Raw genomic sequence first — 6,313 nt, 5'->3', positions numbered from 1 at the left:
CCACCAACCTGTCTTCCATTGAGGACCTGCACATTGCACGAGTAAAAAAGAGGGCTGTGAAAATATTTACAGATCCCTCGCATCCTGGCCATAAATTGTTTCAACTCCTACCCTCCAAATGATGCCACAGAGCTCTGCACACCAGAACAACCAGACACTAGAACAGTTTTTTCCCGAACACCATCACTCTAAACAAATAAATCCCTCAACACTGTCAAACTATTCACTAAGGCTGCATTACTATTACTATTAATCTTCTTATCCTTCCTATTATCCATCTCCTCCCACATATGATTACATGACTGTAACTTTTTTGTTTGTATCCTTATGATTTATATTGTTTCCTAATATGATTTGATTGCTTATTTGTACCCTAGGACTATCATTAAATGTTATACCTTATGATTCATGATGAATGTACCTTTTCTTTTATGTACACTGAGAGCATATGCACCAAAGACAAATTCCTTGTGTGTCCAATCACACTTGGCCAATAAAGAATTCTATTGTATTCTATTCTAAATGGATAGAAGCTCTACTGTCTAGAAAAAAAAATACATTTAATTTTCTTAAACCTTTTTCCTCCAAGGACCCCTTGTCCTTTTCTCTCAGGACCCCTTCTTATTTTTGAGGACCCCAAAATTGCATTGTATGGGTTGCATTGATTGATATTTACTGTATTAAAAATTAAAATTGACACATTTGCTACTGTTCGCTCACAACTGTTTTGACAGGATTTTAACATTGTGTTATTTTTCAACACGGGCTGACAAATAATTTTGATTTCAAGGATTCCTGAGAGGGTTTTGGGGAAGCCCTGGGGGTTTCAGGATTACCCTTTAAAAAACACTGATCCAAGGAGTAGTCATCATTTTCGCTGTATAAAGATTCGCTGCAGGTTGAATTGTAAACATACTTACCATGAACTAAACCTCACTGCATACAGAGGGATTTACAGAGTCGATTTATACAGCCACATTTAAAAAATGACTCAAAGTGGTACACAATGGATGAAAAACTTCATCAAAACAAAAAACTAAAGAACCAAATACAGCAACAGCAGAAAATTAAAATGCCAGGCACCAAATTGCCTTGCTACAGGGGCTGCTCAAAATGTCATTTTTTAACATCTTCCTGAATGTACAGCAAGATCAGGCCCAGAGAGACCTGGGAGTGAGGACAAAACAACATTTCAGAGGAAGGAGCAGGATAAAGGTAGTCCTTGGCTTACCAGCATTCATTTAGTGACCTTTCAAACTTATAGGACTGAAAAAAGTGTCTTATGACTGTTTTTCACACTGAAGCATCCCCATGCCATATGATCAAAATTTGAATGCCTGGCAACTGGTATGTATTGATAGCAATAGCGCCTACACTTATATACTGCTTCACAGTGCTTTACAGCCCTCTCTAAGCAGTTTACAGCACAGGTGTCAAACTTGATCGCGTCACGTATTGTGATGTATCGTGATATTTTCTGCCTTTGAGGAGCTGGGGTGGACGTGGCCTGTGCATGACACATCCGGCCCACAGGCTGCCAAATTGACAGGCCTGGTTTACAGAGACAGCATATTGCTGCCAACAATCTGGTCCCTCATTTTACCGACCTCAGAAGGATGGAAGGCTGAGCTAACTTTGAGCTGGTGAGGATCGAACTACTGACAGTTGGCAGAATTAGTCTGCAATACTGGACCCTAACCACTGTGGCACCATGGTTCTTTATAACAGTTGCACTGTCCTGGGGGTCATGTGATCACCATTTGTAACTTTCCCAGCTGACTTCCAACAAGCCAATGGAGGAAGTCAGATTCACTTAATAACTGCAATATTTGCTTAGTAAATTGTGGCAAAAAGAGATGTAAAATTGAACACATCTCACTTAGCTGTCTTGCTTCACAACAGAACCTTTGGGCTCAGTTGTGGTCATAAGTTGAGAACTGGCTGTACTCTGTCGTCAGAAAGCACACCCATTATAGTTCTATATTCTGGGCCAAGCAGGTATATTGCCAACGTTTCCTCTTTGAACTCGGCTCAAGTTCTGTTACAGTGAATTAGACGGTAACACTACATGCTTTCAAACTGGGGGAAACTGTTGATTAAATTACTTATTTTAGATCTCGCTAACAAAGCAGGAAGCCGCATTGCAAAGCAAACGAAAACAAGAGAAAGGAATGGAAAGCCAAGCCAATCCTCTGCTCTTTTAAAGTGATTAAATCAATATTTCATTTTGAATTAGTAAGGTGAGACATTGCCACAGCAATAGCGCTCTCTCATTCCTTTTGAGTGCAGTAGTCAAAATCATCCATAGGAAAATAAGATTTCTAAGGCTTTACAAGGATGAATGAGCTCCAGTGAAGCCCTCTGCTTTATTTTTCAATAAAAACCTAAACCATATTTTAAACCTCTGGAACCGAAGTCTTGGTTATCAAGCCAAAATATACAAGACCCTAGAAGAGAGGAAATCGCTTGGTCTTCTAGCAAATAAACAAAGTGGAAATGACTTTTAATTTTATTTACCACAGACTTTCAAAAATCTTTGGGCCTCCCCAGATTCAAAGTAATTTTTGGCCAACTATATTATTTCAAATCAGTCTCTGCTTGCAATTTTGGAGCGACTAAAAGCAGAAGAGCTGGCCAATTTACTGTTGAGATAAACCCTGCCTGTTTTCAACAGCAAATTAATCCCCATTGAAACTGTATCCTTTTGTGATATTTGAGTGGAGGCAATATCAGTTGGCAGAAGGAGGGTTTTTTGGAAGCTTGTGTTTTTTTGAAGATGAAACCCCTCAATGCTTTTCAGGATTAGTGCTCCCCCCCCCCCAATCAAGAGTCAAATGATTTATCCTCTGCTAATTCAGACATAAAACAATATCAAAATACCAGATTTGGTTTAGCATTGTTAGTAGTTTCTGACCCTTCTTGGAGAAACTCACGATTTTGAAGAAAAATTGGCCAGATTGGTCTAAATGCATTTAGGAGCTGAGCTCTATGAGTGACCTAGACCAAATCACAGAATTGTCTATTCATGCAGAATGTTCAAAATAGGGACATAGGCCCACAGACAATTTTTGTCTAATTTCTGGGCCAAATCAGGTAGCAGGTGCGAATAAGCGTGGAGCCAAATTTGAGTGACAGGTAATAAAATAATACCAGCCCATTGAAAGAACCTCAAGGGTGCAGAATTGCAAAAAATGTACCTGTATCACTTCTTTTGAGGGAAAGCTATGCAAATTCCTTTTTTTGATTCCTAGAATCAGACAGACAGGTAAATGCAAGCCAGTTATTCTTCCCTTTTAGTTTTTTTATTTAGTAAAAGATAAAGGTTCCCCTCGCACATATGTGTCGTTCCCGACTCTAGGTGCTCATCTCTGTTTCAAAGCCGAAGAGCCAGCACTGTCCGAAGATATCTCCGTGGTCATGTGGCCAGCGTGACTAAATGCCAAAGGCACCTGGAATGCTGTTACCTTCCCACCAAAGGTGGTCCCTATTTTTCTACTTGCATTTTTACATGCTTTCAAACTGCTAGATTGGCAGAAACTGGGACAAGTAATGGGAGCTCACTCCGTTATACGTTGCTAGGGATTTGAACCGCCAAACTAGTAGGCCAAAACAAATAGGCCAAAACAAATAGGGCCAAGCACATTCCAAGATGGCTCCACTGGATATGTTTGAGATTACACATGGGAGAAGTTAATGCACTATGCTTTGCTTTGTTTACAGAAAGTTCCTGGTTCAGTCCCCAGCTTATCCTCTTTAAAAAATAGAAGCAATTTATGAGGCTAATTCCATGAGAATTGCAATCACTGTACTAATGGCCAGTCTCAATAGATGTGCATAAATCTTCTATTTATAAAGGCCATCTTCCTACATCCTTTTCAATACTCTCAGACAAGGAAAAGCTGTCTATGCCCTACATGAAATATATAAGCTGGAGCATCTGTCTGAAAGCTCCCAAATAGTAAAACCAAAATTAAAACTCTTAGCATACTACATCGAGCCTTTCAAATGTTATTTCTTGGTAACAGGATTAATTAATATTGGAATACCATATGGATTTGCAGTTCAGCTCCCATCTGGGAATTCATGCCTCCTGGATTTAAACCAGGTTGCTCTGATGCTCTTGAAAGCAAGGCTTGGTAAGCAGCCACGTTTCATTTTTGTGATAATACATTTGCAATGGCACAGCATCAGAGAAGCGAAGGGGAGTTATTTAATGGGAAGGCTAAAGAGATGTCTTGATCATGAGATTATCTGTTAGTGATAGGATCCAGAGAAATGATCTAGTGGCCCAAGGACTACATCTGAGCTTTAAGCATTTTTTTTTTTTTGCTTAGCTATGGAGGATTGAGAATGTAAGTAAAGTTGAGAATACTCACATCATCTGTTGCACAGATCACATTTTCTGAAAGATTTCTCTGCCTTTTAAAAGAAAAAGTATTCATTTTTAAATTAGAAAATTAACACTGCAAATAGTAAAGATGAAGACCAAATTACAGGAATGCCGCAAGGAAGCCATGTTTCACAACATCTATACCTGAGTTTCCAGGTTTGCGGACCGGTGGGAAGGGGGAAGAGGGGAAGGTTCCGTGCAAATGGCCAGCAAGCATGTATGCATGCAAACAGCCCTATTTGCACAACCAATGTGTCTGCACATCTGCCTTTCACTTAAGTTGAACATGCGCTTGCTCACTGCTTGTGCAAGTGAGGATGTGCATGCTGTTTCTGTGGCCCGGTTTCAAATCCCTTATGGCCCAATAGGATGTGGGCCACAGGTTAGGGATCCCTGATCTATACTACAGGACATCTCCATCCTTTGTTCCTCCTTGCCACTCCTACATTGACCTAGCTTGAATGAATTACCTTTTTTGGTCAAATATTCTAAGCTGTTATTTCTTCTGCTTGACAATAAAAGGTATGTGAAGAATTGGAAGGAAGGATGGAGGAAGGGTTGCGTCAATCCCTAGGCTAAGCAAATTCCAAAAATGAATTTGAGCTCTAGCAGAGCATACTTCTCAGGTGTAGAAATTCTCAGGATTGCTTCAAGCCCATGTTCCTTCTTACACAAGAGCTTCCTTAACACCCCCTGCAATTCCGAACATTGTACCTCACTGATTGGCCACACTCCTATCAGGGAAAAATAAGATGGTATTTAAATCCCTCCTGTAGATAAAGACTCTCATCTGTTAAAATGAAATCAAAATAACAAATGAAATTACTCCAATTTAACATGCAGCTTGTTAGAAGAATTTAATAGCAACTTCAGAAGAGGTGTGAATTAGGTTTGGGGCAGGGAGAAAAACTTTAAAAAAAAAAATCTCTCCCCATGATCACAATCAACAGCCATTTTCCTCCTACTATTTATAACTTAAAAATGGTGAGGTCCAGCCTATGTACAGGTAGTCTTTGATTTACACTGGTCATTTAATGATTGCTTGAAGTTACAACAGATATTCCCAAACCTTTTTATGACCTACTTTTGAAGTTATGTCAACTGCAAACACACCACACACACACACACTTATGTTATTGCAACTGGCTCATCTTTACACCATTTGCAGCATGCCATGGTCACATGACTGTGATATGTGAAGTTTATTTGCCAGTTTCTGTCAAAAAGTGCCTATTGAGGAAAGTGGATGTGCATAACCACTGCCAGATTTGCTTAATGACTGCCACAAAAAATTGGGTCTGGCCATTTGATACCTCAACTTACAACAGCAACAAGTTACAATCATAATTACTGTCTCAACTATGGTCATACATAGAGGATTCCCTGTATTTAAAATTAAACGAAATATTGCTGGCACATTGGATATGCAGTAATGTGCAACTTCATGCAGCCTATACCAATGTTAGGAGGTAAAGTTGAAAAACAGGAAACTTAGATTAGGAAGAGTCTCCTTATATTCTCTGATACAATAAAAACCTGCAGCATTTAGGTATAAATATTTAGAATATAGCAATAGCAATAGCAATAGCAATAGCAGTAGACTTATATACCGCTTCATAGGCCTTTCAGGCCTCTCTAAGCGGTTTACAGAGAGTCAGCATATTGCCCCCAACAATCTGGGTCCTCATTTTACCCACCTCGGAAGGATGGAAGGCTGAGTCAACCCTGAGCCGGTGAGATTTGAACCGCTGACCTGCTGATCTAGCAGTAGCCTGCAGTGCTGCATTTAACCACTGCGCCACCTTGGCTCTAGCTATAGCAATAGCACTTAAGACTTTTTATACCACTTAAAAGTGCTTTACAGCCCACTCTAAGTGGTTTACAGATTTGCATATTGCCCCCAACAATCTGCAAATCAATCTC

The sequence above is a fragment of the Thamnophis elegans genome, chromosome 4 (genome assembly GCF_009769535.1).
Source record: "Thamnophis elegans isolate rThaEle1 chromosome 4, rThaEle1.pri, whole genome shotgun sequence".
In the NCBI taxonomy this organism is placed as follows: domain Eukaryota; kingdom Metazoa; phylum Chordata; class Lepidosauria; order Squamata; family Colubridae; genus Thamnophis; species Thamnophis elegans.
Note: the sequence above shows the minus strand (reverse complement) of the source record.